This window comes from Scardinius erythrophthalmus (assembly GCF_964197995.2).
Source record: "Scardinius erythrophthalmus genome assembly, chromosome: 8".
In the NCBI taxonomy this organism is placed as follows: Eukaryota; Metazoa; Chordata; class Actinopteri; order Cypriniformes; family Leuciscidae; genus Scardinius; species Scardinius erythrophthalmus.
The window spans coordinates 30027532-30050312 of NC_138228.1; the positions used below are offsets into that span (position 1 = coordinate 30027532).

The 22781-nt window shown below is 39.0% G+C and overlaps 1 long non-coding RNA gene across 2 annotated transcripts; it reads left to right on the forward strand.

Moving 5' to 3' along the window:
• Nucleotides 1-4763: 4763 nt before the first annotated feature.
• LOC308695131 lies at nt 4764-22486 on the forward strand. Of its 2 annotated transcripts, none has more exons than XR_014030665.1 (6): nt 4764-4871; nt 19969-20083; nt 20192-20240; nt 20815-20875; nt 21610-21709; nt 22001-22486. It is a non-coding gene; the product is annotated as an uncharacterized lncRNA (long non-coding RNA). The 2 variants fall into 2 exon arrangements; XR_014030666.1 differs by lacking the exon at nt 4764-4871 and adding an exon at nt 12178-12322.
• The last annotated feature ends 295 nt before the right edge of the window (nt 22487-22781 follow it).

A 22781-nucleotide genomic window follows, 5' to 3' on the forward strand; every position in this document is an offset into this window, starting at 1 on the left:
GGGGGCCTTGGCCAGAACCTAGTGGTATTTGGGGGGCCTTGGCATGGAAAAGTTTGGGAACCCCTGTGCTAGGAAACACGTCCGCGCTGCGCTGACGAATCGGCCGCGCGGCTCGGACCATTGAACCGCGCAGATGACATGTCAGCGCGGCGCGAGCTCTGTAAACCCCCAATGTCTCGTCCCACTATGGCGAGCGGATAATGACTTTTCAAAGTCTACCCTGAAGAAGGCGAAGGAGCAGTCTACCCTTCCGTCGCCGTCAGTCCGTGTCTATTTTTGAATGGGATTGATAGAGACGTCAGACGACAGACCGGCGGCGACGTCACGGCGGCGTCACAGTTGTAACGTATACCTTACGGCGACGTGGCGACGGCGTACGTGAGAAATGTATAAAAAATCATAACGTCTGAACCAGGCACGTCGCCTAATAAGACGCCTGATACACACGTCGTCCCTCAGTACGTACGTCGCCTAATAAGACGCCTGATACACACGTCGTCCCTCAGTACGTCGCCTAATAAGACGCCTGATACACACGTCGTCCCTCAGTACGTCGCCTAATAAGACGCCTGATACACACGTCGTCCCAATCTAATGTTATTTTTCCGATGTTGATAACGAAAAGTGAATAGCATGAGTAAGATTGGATTTGCAATAGGCTATATCGGGAGACATGATTTTTGTTTTGTTTTGTAAGCTTTTCTTTAAAGTGAATTTTTGTTTAATATTAAAGCCTCTTTATTTTAAATTTGTCATCACCCAATTGCTTGGATTTAATAAAAAAAGAAGCGAATAGCCTATTCCATAAACAGGCTCTAACTTGTTGGTCTTTCTACAGCAGTGTTTCAATAAATGGTCTATCTTAGACAGAAAAGTTAACAACAAAGTAATAAAAATCTTTTATTTGCAAAATCTACCCCTGCCTCCAGATACAAATGGTCCCCCTTGTATGAAAATATTAATTGGAATAGAGCATGGAGTAACCCACATACATTTTTAATTACAAACAAATTAAAAGAAATATAATTTATTACCCCTGTAACAAGATTATCTCTAAATTTATAGCCTACCGTAGACGAAAAATGCAGCTTTTGCTTTATGGAAACGGAAACGTTAGACCATTTATTCTATAATTGCTCACATATCTCTTCTCTGTGAAATGATATAGCCTACAATGTTTCATTAATGGCAACATAAGAATAGGACAGAGGCCGCACTATGCATAGACGTTTTTTATTCGTTGCACAAACGCGTTTCGGCGTGTGCCTTCTTCACTGAAGAAGGCACACGCCGAAACGCGTTTGTGCAACGAATAAAAAACGTCTATGCATAGTGCGGCCTCTGTCCTATTCTTATGTAGGCTATTATATTTTTAGGCCAGCACTCTAAAAAGTGTATTATCAAAAATTGAGTGAAGCCTGCTCCTATCCTCATTAATCATTAATGGCAACAACAATGTTTCAACAACTTGGCTCAAACATAGCCTACATTTATCTAATTTTGATATCTTCTTTTACTTTTCTGACTCAAATTTCTCTGTACAATATATAGTCGACTTAATCATTTTGCTTGGAAAATTCTTTATTCTTAAATCGAAGTTTATGAAAAACTACGGTGACGCATTGCTGCCACATAGGCTACATATAATTTTTTCCACTCAATTATGTCGTAATAACGAGATCTTATGTCGTTTTGACGACATATTTTTCTCGTAATAACGAGATCTTATTTCATTAAAACGACACATTTTGTAGTCATGAAATATGCCTTTATCCACATAAAATTGATAGCCAATCATAACCTTATTAATAGCAGATGAGCCCAGAATGCGAACATTGTGTTTAATTCAGACTGTAAAAAATAGGTTTAATTGCATATTAGGCTAAGCATAAAGAAACAGCTTAATGTGGCTTAATAGGCTACTTCAGTGATAAAGATCAAATGCTGTACACACCTTATTAATAAACCATATCCTACAGAAAAGCAGATGAGCCCAGAATATGAACGCAATGCATTTAATTATACGTTAAGCGTTTTCCGATAGAAACCCTTTATTATAAGGAAAATAAAGGTGGCTCTTAACGTCTCTTTCTATGGGAGGATGGCATTGCGGTGCACAGCAAATCCTTTAAATGGTATTCAATGCAAAACAAAAATGAAAAATAAAAGTAGCCAATAAAATAAACAAATTATTGTGGCATTAATTAGCCCACAAACAATATTTATTTTAAAGACTAAACGAATTTGTTTAAAGAAAAAAAAACAGCATTGGGCGTTTATCTGTAGAGTGTTTCAGCCGCCCTTTTCAAACTGGCGCAATAAAATGCAACAGAATTTGATTTGTTAAACATGAAGGACTTATCAGTCTGGCATGGCCGCTCGCTCTAACGTTAACCTAGATAAATGTTCGCTATTATTAAGCGCATATCCGAGTGTTTGTGCGGAGTGTGGAGCGCGCACTGCATGGCACACATGGACGCGCCGGTGCCATCACTCGCATTTTCCTATCAACAGTGGAAACAACTTAAATACTCCATTTCTGGTCATACAGAAAAGAATAATACATCAGTCGCAACTTTATTTGTGTAAACTCTCAACAACAAGAAAACGTTGTGCTTTTGTAAAATAAAAGAAAACGAACGCGCTTTCATGATCTCTGTGAATTGGAGCGCATCTAAAAAATGAACCGAAAACAGTTAGCCTCACAGACATGAGAAATATCACTATCTATATAAAGTTTATAAATAAAATAAAAATGTCCACCAACGAAAAAAAATCCAATCGAAAGCAAATACGGTAGGCTACCATCTGATTATGTGATCCTGTCCGTATGAAAGGCGCATTCATTAGCCTACTTTTGCCGGTGCTTTGCGGCAAGTTTTATGCGCTTGAGCGCGGAATAGCCATATACACCCAGGATTGAATATAAACGTGCGATTAGTCCTAATTGCTTAAATAAATTACTACTAGTCTAGAAAAATCCTTTAGTCTATGGCAACTCTAATCAATAGCCTACATTTAATATTTGACATTATTTAATTAGTAATTTTATCCAGCTCTTTACATTAAATTAGTTGAGTTAGCATAATTAGTTCATGAACAAATAAAATAATAAAATAAAGTTTAAATAATAGCCTACCGGTAACATTTCTATATAGCATTGCTTATTCCACCACACAAAGGACTGTTTATAAGGTGACTGTCCGTTATACATGTGAAGATTGTATATGGCTGTATCTTGAAGATTTTTGTATTGTAGGCCTATCTTCTGTTATAAAGATGAAGATTGACATTTCGTTAATTAAACAAAATAAGAACACAATGTTGTAAAAAATAAACAACTTAGGCTATGTTCTGTTAGATGTGTTTTGACTACTTTTTGTTTAATTATCTCTAGGTAATGAAGATATAGCCTATTAACAAAAATAAATCTTAGGCTATATATAATTAATATATTATATAAAAAAACGTATAGGCCTATATAAATATATTTTTAAAAAGGGCCTCATTGATTCATTTTGCCTGATTGGGGGCTGTTACTATTTGCATAAGCTTTTTGAACGTAGAAGTGTGAAAAAGGATAGGCTGACAATTTTATGTGGATTATAAAGGCAAAAAAAAAGATGTCGTGACATCTCGTTATTACGAGAAAAATATGTCGTTTTAACGACATAAGATCACGTTATTACGAGAAAAGATGACGTTAAAACGACATAAGATCTCGTCATTAGGCTACAACATAATTGAGGGGAAACAATAATATGTATGTGGCAGCAGCTATGCGTCACCGTAGTACTGCTCTTGATGTAGTGTAACAATTATCGCCAGTTATCCTCTTGCGCCCTCTGTTGGCATTTGTACATAATATACATATGTTCATTGTTTATATATTTCTTCATGTATTTTAATAGTGTTGTTAAATAAAATAAAATAATTAATTACTTTTAATACCCTACTTTATTTGAACCAATTATATTGCCTCATTTGTAATTATGTATTTAAGTCATACTAAAGGCTATTGTTCACTTCAGATCTATCTTTATGACCAAAAAATATATAGCCTAAATAAATAGTCGACACTGACAGCCCTAGTCTTGAACATTTGACCATGAACCTACATTGTTTTGCATTTTGTGACTAAACGACTATTTCCCTGTCTTATATTTTTTCATTGTTGATTTCTTGAAAATAATAGGCTATTAAAATACTTTCTTGTCACCTTCTCCTGTAAACAATATCGTGAATAGTTTAATTTTGTGTATTTGCCTATTATGGTCAACTGTGTAAATTAAAATTATTACCACCTTCAAAAGTAAAAACTCAGACTGACACATTCCAGAATATTATGTTTATAGATTACAATTAATGAATTTATCTGTTCAACTTTAAAGTTGTTGTTAATAATTGTGCAAAAAGTTGTGACTTTGATGGTGTATAATTTGCATAGCCCTCATATCCAGTAGAAAGTGAGTGAATTATAAAAAAAAAAAAAAACTATGTTCGTAAACCATTCAGCGATGACATTAATGACATACACAACTTTGTATACAATACAAAATTTGTATCAATGATATTTTCAATGTCATCAGAATACAAGAAAAGAATGATTGATTAGAAAGATAACAAAGGAAAGATAAGAAAAGCTAGGGGGGAAATAGATATTATTTTATTGTGATGCGACGTTGGAGTCATGCTGTGGTGAGACGTTGGTGTTACGCGTCTGTGATGCGACGTGCTGTGGTGAGACGTTGGAGTCACGCGTCAGTGGTGCGACGTGCTGTGATGCGACGTTGGAGTCACGCGTTGGTTTCACCCGTCTGTGGTGCGGCGTACCCCTTCTGTCACGTAAAAGTACACGACTGTAGACTTCGGTAAGTTATCCGTGGCATTATCCACTCGCCATAGTCCCACTTTTGGTTTGTTTGGCTTCCCATACTTTCCTCACACAGCCGGCGACTCACTTTCCTCACACAGCGAGCGACTCACTCTCCTCACACAGCGGGCGACTCACTTTCCTCACACAGCGAGCGATTCACCTCACACAGCGAGCGACTCACTCTCCTCACACAGCGGGCGACTCACTCTCCTCACACAGCGAGCGACTCACTCTCCTCACACAGCGAGCGATTCACCTCACACAGCAATCGACTCACTCTCCTCACACAGCGAGCGACTCACTTTCCTCACACAGCGAGCGACTCACTCTCCTCACACAGCGGGCGACTCACTTTCCTCACACAGCGAGCGACTCGCTCTCCTCACACAGCGAGCGATTCACCTCACACAGCGAGCGACTCACTCTCCTCACACAGCGAGCGATTCACCTCACACAGCGAGCGACTCACTCTCCTCACACAGCGGGCGACTCACTTTCCTCAGTGAGAATGATGACATACGTCACGGTAGCTTGCTGTCACGTGACGAATATCCTCTGGTCTGTACATAGCCTACTGTACATTTCATTTTTTTTGTTGTGCAGGTTGCACAGTATTTGTAGTGTTCTCTGTACCTATTGTCCTGTGTATTGTTCATAATAAAGTTCGTTAAAAAAAATTTAGCCCGTCCACCATTTTGGGATCCTACGCTATCGGTATAGAGCGATACAGAGACTGAGCAGGAAAGACGGCTCGAGAAATTATCTATCTATAAATTACAGAAACGTCTGTCTGTCTGTCTGTCTGTCTGTGTGTGTGTCTGTTAACCACATATCTCTCGAACCGTTAGTCTGATGGATTTCAAACTTGACAGGTGTCTCGCGTCACGAGTAAGTGCAGTGCCAAGTTCGACGTTGTTTGGATGAGAAATGCTAAAGATATCGTTAAATATGTCATTTTAAAAGGTTGTGGATTAAAAATAAACATTCTGACATAAACACTCTGTCAGCTACACTGTTTACTTCTGAATAGTATAGTTTGGTTCCAGAACGTGATAAATCCATTTTGATTAATTTGAGTGAAAATATGTTTTCTTTACCAAGAAAGTGGCAAGATGAAAATCACTATTTTCTGTTTAAAACTTTCACATAGCATCTTTAGGTTATAACAGCGGCGGTTTCTTCATTAGGGCGATCGGGCGACGCACCACCAAAGTGTGAAAGGGACTTTCTATCACTATCTCATTCAACCACAGAGTTACGCTAGCAGCAGAGAATGTCTAATATGGTTAGCAGTCACTCATTGTTGTTCTGCCTCTGGATATAGTCCAATCAGCGCCGAGTCACGTTCTGTGGAGTACCACCTCTTTTTGGGCGATTTCACTCTGCCTGAGAATCGCCCAGAGTCTTCCCATAGACTTACATTCATTCATTTTTTTTTTCGAACTGCAGGCACTGCAATGCATTCTCTATGGGTTCCGGGAGGGCTCGCACTAACGTGATTTCGTCATCATACGTAACCTTAACTTGTGCAGCGATTGGTGGAAACAAGTGTACCTCTATTAGTATTTAGCCATAAGCTGAAGTGACATCCAATAATTTCCTCAGTGCATAACTTACATTTCACGGACATATTCTCCATCTGTAAATGTTAGAAAGTCCAGTTTGCTGTCATGAGTGGGCGAGCTTTCTGCAAGCTATACTTCCGTGAACGAGCGCCCCCGCGTGCATGCGCGCCGAACAGACGGAGCGCAATAGAATAGGAGCGCAATTATTCTGACTAAAATATACATTAGCACTAAATTATAAATATATTTATCTAAAACATTTGTTGTTGAATATTTGTTGTTGTTGGTGAACATAAATGTGCTAGATAATTTCAAACCTACCTGTGTATTTTTATGATATTAGCTTTTTTTTTTTTTTTTTGGTTTAGAAAATTGAACTACTTCTTTAAAAAACATTTATTTTGTTTTTAGATTGTAATGTTGCAATGTTAGAATGTAATGTGATTCATTTGACCCCTTTTTCGGATAGACTGCAGATAGACAGCAAGGTTGCACTATGTTTGTTTTTATAACCTTCAATATAAACATTGTTTGTAGGACAATATCGATCAGGATATTAAATATTAAAAAAAAATTAAATACAGGGTTTTTTTTATTCAAATAGAAAAATAATAATTAAATACTCAGATTATACCATTTATGCCATTTAGCCCAAAAATTCAGATTTATTTGGCAATTGGCTATTTCCCAACCCTACCGGCTGAAGTTTTAGCTAAACTTTAGGCTTATGATAGCTACATTATTATCACTGTTAAATTGTTATTTAACAATAAGCCTACATTCAGTCCTGAATTAAAAATTCAGTTTGTTGTGCCCCCCCAAAAAAATTTAGCACCAGCCGCCACTGGGTTATAATATCATAAAAAATTCAAATCCAGATTTGGATTTTCAAAGATCTATTATAAAAACGGATTATTTTTCCCCAAAAATACAATAAATTCATGACACTTTTTTTTCCAAAATGCTATCATAACTGTTGAAATCAGCCATCACTAAGAAATATCTCCTGAACTTTTTTGACGGCGATCAGCTCACAAAAACTGATTTTGCACAGGCACTTTGCACTGCTCCCTGAATCGACGCGCTTATTCATTTGTGGATGTTAACAGAATCTGTAAATCAGCTATGCTGTTTACTTCTGAATATTATAATTCATATTATAATAATAATATAATAATTAATTCTGGTGCGCTTAAAGTTATCGCTACTGTGTAATAGTAGCCTATGCTATTCACCAACTAAACATATCCTATTCAGTACGTTCACAGTCTCTTTCACGGCCATCATTTGTAGTAGCCTATATTCACAAACTGTTTCCTCAAGCGCTGCATTTTCTCGGAGTTCACTGTGTGCTTTCTACCATGCACAAATAAAAATGTCACTGAACTTTTGCTGTGTAATTGTAACAATGAGCACTCAAACACACCAAACCAACTATTAGGCTACTAAAAACACACTCAAAAACTGATTTTGCACGGGCATTTTGCACTAAAACTTAGAAGGTTGTGGTATTCATAAATACTCAGTCAGCTACACTGTTTACTTCTGAATATTATAGTTTATTCACAGCCATCATTTGTAGTAACCTAGCCTGCTCCATGAATTCAATGCGTTCACAGTCTCTTTCACAGGCACCAAACCAACAATTACTAAAAACACACAAAAACTGATTTTGCACGGGCATTTTGCACTAGTAAAAGAAATTACGAGAAGATTGATGGATTTATAGCGTTTTGAAAAGATCTTTTTTTTTTTTACTTTGAATTTATCATCAACAATATTGTTGTTTGATTAAATAATAATCTATTGCTAAAAAGCTGATAGAGAAAAACAACATGAAAGTAAGTCATACAGTTAACAAATGTGATGTAGAAAAACATAATGGTGTATGTAACTCTGAAATGTGTTTTACCTATTTTGATACCAGTGTGAATCAGCAAAAATGGAAATTTCACTTTTTAAGATTATTCTATATTAAAGATAATTTATAAAATCCACAAAAGCTTTACAGGTGTCTATTTTAAAGTGGCTAAACAATGTGTTTTATGCTTGTTTTGCATACAAAAATTTGAATATCTAAATGCCACCTCTGATGCAGATTCTGTTTTCTCTGCAGTGGGATAAAATATGTTTGTTGATAGTCAATTTGATTGGTAAAAGCCATATAGTGACTTAAAATGTATAGTGACTTAAAATGTATATCATTTAACATTAAAGATTACAGTTTGTGGGGAAATTGCCTTTATAAAAGTAAAAAAAAAAATGCACTGAGAATCAATTTAAGATTATTGGTTCAGAATATTATGACGTTTACAACACATAGCCTACATGTAACACTTTATTGATATATTTAGTTACTGCCCCACCACAGTATTTGAGTATATGGTTTTATTCAGTGGCGGCTGGTGCTAAAATTTTTTGGGGGGGCACAACAAACTGAATTTTTAATTCAGGACTGAATGTAGGCTTATTGTTAAATAACAATTTAACAGTGATAATAATGTAGCTATCATAAGCCTAAAGTTTAGCTAAAACTTCAGCCGGTAGGGTTGGGAAATAGCCAATTGCCAAATAAATCTGAATTTTTGGGCTAAATGGCATAAATGGTATAATCTGAGTATTTAATTATTATTTTTCTATTTGAATAAAAAAAAACCTGTATTTTTTTTTTTTTATATTTAATATCCTGATCGATATTGTCCTACAAACAATGTTTATATTGAAGGTTATAAAAACAAACATAGTGCAACCTTGCTGTCTATCTGCAGTCTATCCAAAAAAGGGGTCAAATGAATCACATTACATTCTAACATTGCAACATTACAATCTAAAAACAAAATAATGTTTTTTAAAGAAGTAGTTAAATTTTCTAAACCAAAAAAAAAAAGCTAATATCATAAAAATACACAGGTAGGTTTGAAATTATCTAGCACATTTTATGTTCACCAACAACAACAACAAATATTCAACAACAAATGTTTTAGCTAAATATATTTATAATTTAGTGCTAATGTATATTAGTCAGAATAATTGCGCTCAGACTATTCTATTGCGCTCCGTCTGTTCGGCGCGCATGCACGCGGGGGCGCTCGTTCACGGAAGTATAGCTTGCAGAAAGCTCGCCCACTCATGACGGCAAACTGGACTTTCTAACATTTACAGATGGAGAATATGTCCGTGAAATGTAAGTTATGCACTGAGGAAATTATTGGATGTCACTTCAGCTTATGGCTAAATACTAATAGAGGTACATTTGTTTCCACCAATCGCTGCACAAGTTTAAGGTTACGTATGATGACGAAAGCACGTTAGTGCGAGCCCTCCCGGAACCCATAGAGAATGCATTGCAGTGCCTGCAGTTCGAAAAAAAAAATCTTTGAATGTAAGTCTATGGGAAGACTCTGGGCGATTCTCAGCCAGAGTGAAATCGCCCAAAAAGAGGCGGTACTCCACAGAACGTGACTCGGCGCTGATTGGACTATATCCAGAGGCAGAACAACAGTGAGTGACTGCTAGCGTAACTCTGTGGTTGAATGAGATAGTGATAGAAAGTCCCTTTCACACTTAGGTGGTGCGTCGCCCGATCGCCCTAATGAAGAAACCGCCGCTGGTTTTATTATAATATTAGGCCAATGTGTACATGACTGGCGTGAGGAAAGTGAGTCGCCCGCTGTGTGAGGAAAGTGAGTCGCCCGCTGTGTGAGGTGAATCGCTCGCTGTGTGAGGAGAGTGAGTCGCTCGCTGTGTGAGGAGAGTGAGTCGCTCGCTGTGTGAGGTGAATCGCCCGCTGTGTGAGGAGAGTGAGTCGCTCGCTGTGTGAGGAGAGGGAGTCGCTCGCTGTGTGAGGAGAGTGAGTCGCCCGCTGTGTGAGGAGAGTGAGTCGCTCGCTGTGTGAGGTGAATCGCTCGCTGTGTGAGGAAAGTGAGTCGCCCGCTGTGTGAGGAGGTACGTACCAGGGGCGTCACTAGGCCCTTTTTAGGGGGGCTTCAGCCCCCCCTAAACTTCTGCCCAGCCCCCCTAAAAATATTTGATTAATACATTTTTGATCGCTTCAGTCCCCTTTTAAAAAACTCATTTGAAACGGCGGAAAGCTGCGTCAAGTTTCGGCTCCTCCCCTTATCTGAGTCTGCTTGGATTTAGCGCATTTTTCAATCTGCAGTGGCGCCGAGCAGAGCGAACATCAGAGAGTACAAGGTGTGTCGTGAGTGCATATTGATAGATTGCTATGATATTACATCTGCATCGGTGCAGTTCTTTGTCATAAATGCATTGCAGTTTACATAATGTAATTACTAGAGTATTGGGAGCAACACAGGACGTTTCGGTTTCTCATCCGAGCGCGAATTTTAGCAGCACGACTGACGCTTCAGTTTACGGTCAAGTACGAGTTAAGAATAAGTAGCTAAACTAAACATTTTATATTTGACAGTTTTTTAGGTCATAAATGTTAAACGAATGACAAAAATAATTAGAAAACTAATAAACTTTTGTCTAATAACGTGTAATTGTCATTGTGAGGGGACAAGAAACATTAACAAAGCCGTTTTCATAGGCACAAGATTAATAATGCATGTGTACATGTTGAGAATTAATATAATAGCCTACAATTTGTAGCCTTCAGTAAATTAAAAAAGTTCAGCTTTAGGAGGGGAAGAGACAGGGCAAGATCATTTAAATTAAATTTAAAGATACAATAAAGCTATTGTTATCCAATTTTTTGGCCTTCAAAACATCTTAAAATGCACATATGTAGATCAGAGAAATCTAAATTTTCTCGGGGGAGCATGCCCCCGAACCCCCCTAAATAACTCACATTCGGGACCTCAGCGATAATATAAGACCCTTCCATATGCATGTTACTGGATGAATGAATGAAAGTAGTTAATATTGAGCATTAGACCATAAACTAACTTTTTTAAATCATACCCTCATTGGGGGCTGAGCCCCCCTAAAATGAAAATCCTAGAATCGCCCCTGGTACGTACGTATTAGGGCTGCTCGATTATGGAAAAAATCATAATCACGATTATTTTGTTCAGTATTGAAATCACGATTATGTAACACGATTATTTCACATGACTTTGGGAACGTGTTGCATTTATTAAAAAGACATGGTAACACTTTACAATAATGTTAATTAGTTAACATTAGTTAATGTATTAACTAACATGAACTAACAATGAGAAATAGGCCTACATTTGTTACAGTATTTATTAATCTTTTTTAATGTTAGTTAATAAAAATACAGCTGTTCATTGTTTGTTCATGTTAGTCCACGGTGCATTAATTAATGTTAACAAATACAACCTTTCATTTTAATAACGTATTAGTAAATGGTGAAATTAATATTAACTAAGATTAATAAATGCTGTAGAAGTATTATTCATTATTAGTTAATGTTAACTAAGGTAGTTAACTAATGCTAATTAATGAACCTTATTGTAAAGTGTTACCAAAGACACCTTTCAACAATTCTTAAAAAAAATCGAAATTTGAACATTTATTGTACTTTTTGAACTATTAAAATAAATAATATAACAGATAATACTTCAATGAGTATTTTAATAATTTCCGCAGCAGGTCTACCACTTATGATGCGGGAAATTCCCCCGCAAACATTGACTCACTTTAGCCTGTAGTTTGTATGAGTATCCTAAATGAATCCACACAGATTATAAAATCAAATCAATCATTCTAAATCTTTCTCCAAGACGCAATTTCACAAACCGCGCGAGTGTTCAGCGGTGCTGCGTCTTCTCTCTCTCTCTCTCTCTCTCTCTCTGAATGTGTTGGACAAGGCAAGCGTCAAAACTACACTCTCGCGTTCAGGAGTTGGGACATGACGGAATTGTCAGTTGCACAATCGGGCCAGCATTGCATCGTAAGTTTATCATTTTCACTTCTTTTTAAGTCTTATCAGTTTAAACATTCGAGCTGAGAGAGTTTATGGCATCGGGAGGGGCGGATGTGCGCGTGTCATTCAGAACACAAGACAAAATTAGAGCGTTCTTTCAAAACAGAATATGGAAAAATAATCGTTTTTACTCGATTGTACTATTTTGGTAATCGCTGGGAGCCAAAATCGAAATCGAAATTCAATTAATTGCACAGCCCTAGTACGTATACAGATCCACTGCTGGCCTATCAGTGGGAAAGTCAGTAGCTAATGGCTATTCATTCGATTCACATGACGTCACTGTAGCTTTGCGCCGCCATCTTTGCGACCGCGGCGGTCTCATAATGCCTGCAATATGTTGTGCAGTTGGCTGCAACAACAGCCGAAAGAGGAACCCTGAGCTGGTATTTTATTCTATACCAAAAGAAGAGAGAAGAGAGAATCATTTATTTAAAAGACTTGAAGTCTCATGTTGGTTTGTGGTTAATTATATTTCCATTATACTCTAAGTGGCCAACATAGACAGATATCGACAGATAATGTTTTGTCTTCATTTTATTGTTGGATCTGTTTAAATGCACTTTATCATGGTAAGTTAGTAAGATTTGGGGTTGTTTTGAATATAACTGTCTGTCTGTCTGTATGTTAGTTAATACCTACCTAAATCTAATAAATATTTTTCTGAAGTTCATAAAGATATTGTCTTCGTCACGTGCGCTTTAGATGTTACCCAGCAAACACATTTACGTTGTGGCAACGTCTCTGGCACGTTGCATTTCTGCTATGGCAACGTCGCTGTCTACGTGCTCGCAACATTGTAACAACGTAGAATTGTAAGACGTGACAGGGCTGTAGCAACGTTGTTGCGCGACATTCAGCAACTGAGAGACGACGTTCTGACAATATTTTTATATGCTGCATTTTGTTAGATAATTATATACTTTTATAGTTTATTGTTTATCTATATTTTTATTTAATAGGGCTATCAACACCTGCAAGTGTAGCCTACACTTTGAAGAGTAAAAATGACAAAGTTTCGTTAATTCAACTCTATTAAAACTGCATTTAATCAAATTGCACTTCCAAAAGTCATACATTTGAGAAAAAAAAAGAAAAAAAAACGAAATAAACGAATATACAAATTTATTTTAAGTATAATAAATAAAACATTAAAAGCAAAGGAAGATCAGAACATTTAATGAACAAAACCGGGTCTGTTTGGCAGACAGTGGCCGAAAGCAGGTGTCACCGGGGAAAAATCCACAAATCCAGAGGAGCAAAGAAAATCAATATCAATTAAATAGCGGAAAAATCAAATGACAAACTTAACAGTGCGAGCGATGCTACATTAATCACATTAGAAATTAAAGTTGTAGATGTGTTTGATAGCTAAACGCAATACTCACGTATCCTTGCTCGATGATGAATGAGAACACAACGAGCCCAACAACAGGTGGTTGGAATTAAAGGCTGATTTTCCCGCTTCAGGGCAGTGACGAGTACATAATGTAGTCCAGTGGTTGTCCTGACACCGTTGGCACAACCTTAAGCAATGGCCCTGAACGGTGGTTTAATGCCAACATTGTGACAACGCTGTAACAACCTTCACTACACAACCTAGTTATAGCAACCTTTTGGCCATGTTGTTAAAACGTTGTTAGAAGGTTGGCTACGTTGTGCCAACGTTCTGTGTTTGCTGGGTATTTTGTGTAAGTAACGTTAACGTTAGCTCTGCAGACGATGCATAATCTCAGCCTTTCCGTGGAAGACAAAGGGACATTTTTGAATATGTAGTCTAATGGAGACTCTTTTTGTCGATGTAATGAAAGTGAATGAGTAACATTAGCCTACTGGGGGCTGTCACGCAAAAAATAATATAAAAGACAAAAAAAAAAAAAAATCACAAAAGTATCATAAAAGTGATCTAATACGACTCGTCCGTTATATTAATATCGTTATTTATTCATATGATAGCTTTATGTGACGAACAAACTGCAATTTAAGTCGTTATATTATAATCACTGAGCTTACCTCTTGTCTTGATAGCTTTTAATCGCAGCCGAATCATTCAAAAAGATTCGACTCGAAAGATTCTTTCATTTCGATATTTGTGTGTATTAAACCTTCTCTCTGTAATTGAACATCTGTTCTTTCGGACAGATATGGCAGTCTTTTATGATATTCGGCTGATGTCTCTGGCTGTGCTGATGGACGGATTAGATAGATTCATTCATGCCGGCCGAACAGCTGCAGATTCAGATTCATTCATGACATCGCCTCGATTCTCATGAACGCGCGCCATGAAGCTCTATGACTTAAATGAAAGGCCAATTTAGTCAGGTCCGAATCTTCAAGATTGTGTAACCCTGTAGGCATTTTTGAGGAAAAGTTGTTATACCACATTTTTAGAAAGTTCAATGTCTCCTGAATAAGGATCCATCGTATAACATTGAAATAAGGGTCCCATTTTCTTGTAATTGTCATTGAAACAATAGGTGCATTATTCAAAGCCAAAACACTACAGGTGGATAGGGTAAAAATTTTAAGTTATAGATATCACCATAAAACCTTTCCAGTTTTTCACTTACATAGAGACAGACATTTTTTGTATTACAAGTTTTCTGAAATGTCATGTTTACATATGCAAATGAGGCATACCAGTATATATATATATATATATATATAATTCGAGGGGCAGGCATACCAGTGCGCGGTTCCCCCTTTCGGGCTAGCCCTGTCTCTTCGCGTCTTCACAAAGGTTGTCGAGGCAGCCCTTGTTCCTCTCGACGACTGGCTGATCCTAGCTCACTCTCGAGACAAGGTTTGCGAACACAGGGACCTAGTGCTGCGGCACCTAGCTTGTCTGGGCCTTCGAGTCAACTGGGAGAAGAGCAAACTCTGCTCCGTGCAGAGGATCTCTTTTCTCGGTATGGAAATCGACTCGGTCGCCATGTGCGTGCGCGCGCAGTCACTGCTAATTTGCCTTCGTCAGTTCGAGGGCAAGAGTGCGTTTCCACTGAAACTATTTCAGAGGCTCCTGGGGCATATGGCATCCGCAGCCGCAGTAACGTCGCTCGTCTTGCTTCATATGAGACCGCTTCAGCTTTGGCTTCGCGATCAAGTCCCGAGGTGGGCATGGCAACAAGGCACGCTCCGAGTCCCAGTGACTGCCTTCAGACCTTCACCCCGTGGACGAACCTCAGTTTTCTATGGGCTGGAGTGCCCATAGAACGAGTTTCCTGGCATGTTGTTGTATCAACAGATGCCTCCATAATGGGCTAGGGCGCCATGTGCAATGGACATGCTGCCGCAGGCTCCTGGACAAGACCCCAGCGCCTTTGGCATGTCAATTGCCTCGAGTTGCTGGCTGTACGTCTCACCCTGCACTGCTTCTGTGCGTTGCTCAGGGGTCAGCACGTATTAGTCCGATCAGACAATACCGCCACAGTAGCGTACATCAACCGACAAGGTGGTCTGCGCTCCCGCCGTATGTCGCAACTCGCCTGCCACCTCCTCATATTGAGTCAGAAGCATCTGAGGTCGCTTCGAGCCATTTATATCCCGGGAGACCTGAACCGTGCAGCTGATATGTCTCGGTTTCGGCCTCTCGCTGGAGAATGGGGACTCCATCCCCAGTCGGTTCATCTGATTTGGGATCAGTTCGGGGACGCACAGGTAGATCTGTTTGCCTCCCACGACTCTTGCCACTGTGACCTGTTTTATTCCCTGACCGAGGGCACGCTCGGCACGGATGCACTGGCGCACAGCTGGCCGCGGGGCCTCTGCAAGTATGCGTTTTCCCCCAGTGAGCCTTCTTACGTAGACTTTGCGCAAGATCAGGGAGGACGAGGAGCAGGTAATTTTGGTTGCCCCGTATTGGCTCAACCGCACCTGGTTCCAAGAACTAGTACTCTTCGCGACAGCACCTCCCTGGCCAATTCCTCTGAGAAAGAACCTGCTTTCTCAGGGACGGGGCACCCTATGGCACCCTCGTCCCGATCTTTGAAACCTCCATGTGTGGTTCCTGGATGGGACGAGGCAGGTTTGAGTACCCTACCACCAGCGGTGGTGGCTACCATCACTTCCGCTAGACTAGAGCATCGTCCACGAGACATGCCTATGCGTTGAAGTGGAACCTCTTTGTCAACTGGTGTTCTTCTAAACTTAAAGAACCCACGAAAGGCCCGATCAGTGTCGTGCTTTCCTTCTTGCAAGAAGGGTTGGAGCGAAGGTTGTCTCCCTCCACCCTGAAAGTGTATGGTGCCGCCATTGCCACACATCATGATGCAGTTGATGGTAAGTGCATTGGAAAGCACGACCTGATCATCAGTTTCCTGAGAGGAGCGAGGAGACTGAATCCTCCTCGCCCTCCTCTCGTTCCCTCTTTGGACCTCTCTGTGGTTTTAACTGCCCTGCAGAGTGCTCCCTTTGAGCCTCTGCAATCAGTGGAGCTTAAGTTCCTGTCAATGAAAACAGTGCTCCTGGTTGCATTGGCCTCCATCAAGAGGGTAGGGGACCTGCAGGCATTTTCGGGTGACGAAGCGTGCCTGGAATTTGGACCGGCTAACTCTTACGTGATCCTGAGACCCCGGCCTGGATATGTGCCCAAGGTTCCCACCACACCCTTTCGAGACCAGGTGGTGAACCTGCAAGCGCTGCCCTTGGAGGACGCAGACCCAGCCTTGGCACAGCTCTGTCCAGTACGCACCCTCCATACTTACATAGACAGGATGCATTGTTTCAGGACTTCAGACCAGCTCTTTGTCTGTCATGGTGGGAAGCTGAAGGGAAAGGCTCTCTCCAAGCAAAGGTTGTCTCACTGGATAGTGGACACCATTGCTTTGGCTTACCAGCAGCAAGGTCGACCATGCCCCCTTGATGTGACGGCCTGCTCCACCCGGAGTGTGGCATCCTCTTGGGCTCTAGCGCATGGCGCCTCGCCAACAGACATATGTAGATCTGCAGGCTGGGCGACACCTAACACGGCCTCTGGGCAACCCCCACGTGTGTAGTCCACTGTAAGCCTCTCTGAGCATGTGTCTTTCCCTCGGCAAGCTACCTTGCCACCCCTGGGTTTGAAATATTCCACCTGCAGCTGGACACCCCAGTGATTCTCAATATGCAGCCCCCTGGGGTCATGTGTATTCCAAGTCCCCCCCTTCGGGCTGGGCATAATTGCATATTTCCACTGATATATGCTTCCCAGTGTACCTTGGCATAATTCCAGCAGCCATTAAAAACTATCCCTTTCATGTTAATGTTGTTTTTTCATTGTTTACATGTTTAAATATTCTGAGAATGCATAGTTTTAGTTCTAATGTTTAATGTTTAAACTGCAACAAATGCATTAAAACTTTTTTTTTTTGGCAGCCATTTTGTTTTTATTGTTTATGCCAAAACAGTGATGTTTACAACTTGTTATACGGCAGAAATGGATTCAGCACCTAAAAATCATATAGAAACAACACTTGAAGTACTTTTCCTCAAAAATGCCTACTGCATCTTATCCAGGGCTATTTATCTATTTTGGGACCTGACTAATTGGGGCAAGCCTGGGACAGATAATAAAGGACTAAAGAAAACTGGAGGTAAAAAATAAGGATCGGAGCCTAAATTATAAATTTTCTCCAGGTATCTCTGTCTCTCTCTCTCATTCAAATGGGCAGTTTGGGCGGCCATACCGGGCGAGTCGGTCGCAAATATGCCGGCGTTCTATTTGTAGTGACGTAGGTGGCATCAGGGCTGGACTGGGACAGAAAATCGGCCCTGGCATTTTGGCCCAGACTGGCCCACTACATATGATCATAAACACCACCCATCTTTGCACGCCTTTGAATATGTTTTTGTTTAACTCCTGTTCATTAAAACCGCTAATGCCATGTAATGAGTGAGTATAAACGAGTGAGAGTTAACAGATGAAATAAGTACAAAATTGTAATTTATTAATACAGTCGAACTATACTCCACAGTGATGAATCCAAAAAACAAGCTATAAGCTGCATTGACAGTGTTTCTCAAATGAATTTTGGTAAAACTGTGGTGGGTGGACCTCTAGGGGGGTTTGGGGGCATGGTCCCCCTAAGAAATTTTTTTGCATTTTAATGTTAAATTCATCAATCTGGTGCAGTTTGAGGGTTCAAAATTAAAAGCTCCAACCCATATTCAGTGTGCAAGTATAACAAAGAAAACAAATCAAACCTCTTTTAATAACAGTGTCTGTCTATATTACACCACTACATAATAATAGTTATAATATTAATCTCATGATAGTAGCCTATATATTGTAAAAAAATAATGCACCGAAAAATAAAGAAAACTTTCATAATTAGTTTTGTACTAATTTCTAAACTTGAAAGAGATAAGCACATGATCTTTTATTTTGACGGAAACTGCATCGAGCTTTTATTTTGGCGGAAAACATGGATACAAACGTGTCTCATTAAACTTCTAGTAAATTGCTGTAATTGTCAACTATGCAGATGTGGAAATAATCTGTAACTGGGTTATGGGTTCCTACACTCATAGCCAAAGTGTTCTGAAAGTAGTTCTGCTTACCGCGGACTCTACGTTACACTTTCTCATCTCTCTCTCCTGATCCTCCTCACTATCCTCATCATCAGCCACTGGAGCTGATGAAGGTCCTGCTGCTGCAGAAAACATATATATCTTGACACATTTTACAGCGTCTGCTTGAAGGGCCTATATCTATTTTTCACGCTATTTCTCTGCACATTCCTTGCGTTTCCTCTCCATCTCTCAGACTATTTTGACAGATACACACTTGACACTGCACGCTCGCTCAGAGCCCAGAGGGGGAGGTGTTTAATGATGTGATTGGGCCAGCCCAGTGTCAATCAAGATAACAACCAATGGGCCGCTGATCTACGCGTTTCATGGGCCGGTCTGTCAGTGGAAAAAAAACTAACGCTTACCTTTTTTTTGACCAATGCATTACACCGGCACTAACCCAGCGCTGTCAATTAAACAAAACAAAACGAATGGGCCGCCGATGTACGAGTTTTATGGGCCGTCAAAAAAAAAAAAAAAAAAAAAAGTATGAGATGTATCGGCCCAAAAGCACGTCGGCCCACCGGGCATTTGCCCGGTATGCCAGATTACCAGTCCAGCCCTGGGTGGCATCTATGAATAGTAAAGTGACTTCCCAAGACAAATCATTAGTCCTATTTTTGAACCTTTCCGGCCCGCCATAAAAATCAACTATTTGTGCAGGTGAGGTTAATGCACAATGAAAATAGTCAAGTATCAGGAAGGAGACTAACTTTACCTGATTCCTCACCTATGGCCTCAGCTTTATGCTTAAGTAATGCTTTATGGCCGTGCCTTTTTGCATAATGAATATAAATCCTGTCTGTATGCAAAGAACGAATCTTCTGTTTTTGATCATATTTGGAATGTATTGTGAGTGTATTATTGTCACTTGGAGGGCAGTTTAATGTGCTCTCTATATTAAGGCAGTTAATGTGTTTGGCTCAGGTTTGCTCTGTTACAAAGTTGCTCTCTAACCATACTCTAAGATTACCAATTTTGTAATCACTTCATTGAAATTTTTTAAACGTGATTTTGTTTGTTGTACTTGACGAAATTACATTAAGTTTCCATTTTTCTTTCAGGGTCACATAACGAACAGCCATCTGTCAGACCGAGAATTCAGGAATCCTTCTCCAGGCCATCTGGCAGAACCAAAGACACATTGCATTTGTTTCTTGTTTAATGTCCTTCATAAAGGTGTTTTTTTTTTGTTTTTGTTTTTACCATATAGTTATGGTGTTTATTGGTTAAAGTGTCCTTTCTTACCTTAAATATTTTTCACCCATTTGTTTTTATTGTCTCCAGTTCCAAATTCTGCATTATCATCCCAGTCCCAGAGGACACCCCATTTTATGTGAGAACCTTGCTATTTGCATCTTATTTTATACACAATATACCTTAAATACAAACATAAATTTTTCTAAAAAAAATTTCATACAGTTACAAATATAGAGCCTATAAGGTCCATCATTGCTAAAGTACAGCCAGCTAATTTTATAGTAACTAATGCAGTATTACACTGTGAAGTGTATATTTGAACAGCAGTCTTATCACTTCACAATTTAAATTATGTAGCCAACCCTGGTCCTCCAGAGCCACTGCCCTGCTTGTTTTCCAACTATTCCTGCCCTTCCAGCTTCTGACTGACAACACACCTGATCCACTATTAGTCAGCAGGAAGTAGGGCAGGGATAGTTTGGAAACAAGCAGGAGAGTGGCTCTCGAGGACCAGGGTTGGCTACCTTGGATTTAGTCATTGTGAATGATTATTATATGGCTACAATAGTTGACTATGTCCAATTGGATTACAAGAAGTCTAAATCTTTGCTACATCCACAAAGTAGATAAAATAAAACAATATTGTTTACTGTTTTTATTTAACTACCCTCTTATTTAAGTTTGTATGTGTGTTTTGTTTTCATCAACAGGATTTCCAAATGTTGTCTTGCCCCTTGACCGCTGCATTCGGGAGAGAGCACAGAAGTGAGGGTATGTGTGTTAATGGTCTCTTCCAGCCATGGGGTTGTCCTTTCCAAAATTGAATTTGCATTTTACAAATCTTTACATTTTGAAATAGCTGGCACCAGACCCTCAAGGAGCGCTTACCCCATGTCAAGTGAAAGAAATATAATATATATCTAATTATTGTGAACAGCGTGATTTTTGTTTTGTTTTGTAGGATAAAATCAGAGATTGATTTGGTAAATATGGATGATGCTCAAAGACTGAGCTGGCTGTTCACATGTGAAACATATAAATTAGCCAATTATCTTTAGAAAGCCTGGGAGAAAAGGAAAAAAGCTCTTTATTGAGATGATCTGTAGATGAGGATTTGTTTGTATATGCTGTGTGTATATGTGTATATATATGTTTCTATTCATGTATTTCTCAGAATGATTTGTATATGTGACCGGAAAATGTTTGCTAAATAAGTTTGTGGTGTCTTGTAATCCCATGTGGGATGGGCCAAATGTTTGGCATGACACAGAAATAAAATTTAACTAACTATATATGGTGTGTTTAAAACACTGGCTTATTTGGAGTTTGTTGTCAACCTTTGTTAGAAGTACAAGTATTCATCCAAGTATTGAATGATTATTGATACCATTGTTTTCGCTCGGTGTCAATTCAGTCTCCCCTAAATTGACCTTTACTTTGAATTTTTTTTTTTTTTTTTTTTTTTTTTTTTGAGGTGAAGTAATCCTGTGTAATTTCTTTCACAGAGTCATGTCAAATGCTTTAATGGCTGTTTTCAATATGAGGAGTGGTGGCCAAGTTCAAAAGAAGTCATTCAACGCTACACTTTGTACGATGTAATTCAAGGTAATTTTGGCCTTATGACATCAAAAAAAAAAATCTTTTGTTCCTTGTCTAATATTAATGTCATTTTTATTGTTAACTTTTATCTATTCCGGGGACATTCTTTAAAAGACCATCTGTCTTTATCAGAAATGTCCTTTTCACTTTTACAGTTACACACCTAGTGAAGGGTCTTTCTTAAGGGCTCCACAGTATTGAAGAGGGCAAATGCTGTTTTTTTTTTCACTATTCGAACACCTTGTAATGCAGAACAACACTTTCTCTTTTTTTTTAAACCATATTCTCTTTCCTCAGATGCTGTGAAGAGGTGGAGCCCAAATGCTACAGACTCAGACATTGATGCAGCAGTGGAGGAACACCTGAAGAACGCTCCAGGAACAGCTGAGGGTGGTGGATTTAAAAAAATGAGCCATAAACAAAACAAAAACCATAAAGCCATAAACTTCATAGACTCTAAAAACTATTATTTATGGCTGTTTAACAGTAATGCAAGACTGTTAGTAACTGAAACTTAGTACTGCCAGAGCTCTGACTTCTATTCATCAATGATGTAATATTATAGAAAGACTCTAAAAATAGAATGTGTTTACTGTTCCTGTACTTTTGTTATATTCTGGATTAATTAATGTCTGCTTAACCGTAATGTGAAACTGTTAGAGAAAATGCCATTACCACAGATTTTACCAGATTGTACTATTTCTAACAACAGGAAGACATTTCAAATGAAATATTTACAATAAAATGTGCTAAATTATAGCACTATTTTTTGCTTCAGTCCACAAATAATGTGTTGATGTACACATGATTAAATGGTTTTATAGACGTTCAGGTCTGACCGGACCGATTTTGGACCTTTTTAGAACCTTTGTCAAGTTCAGATGTGTAAAAATAGCCTAAATCAGGGGTGGGCAAACTACGGCCCGCGGGCCACATTAGGCTGTTTAATCCGGCCCGCCGAGTATTTAAAAAAACTGTCTTAAGATCGCATTAATTGTGCCTTTTTTCTTGCAATACTTTGCGTTATATATATATATATATATATATAAATATATATAAATATATATAAATATATATA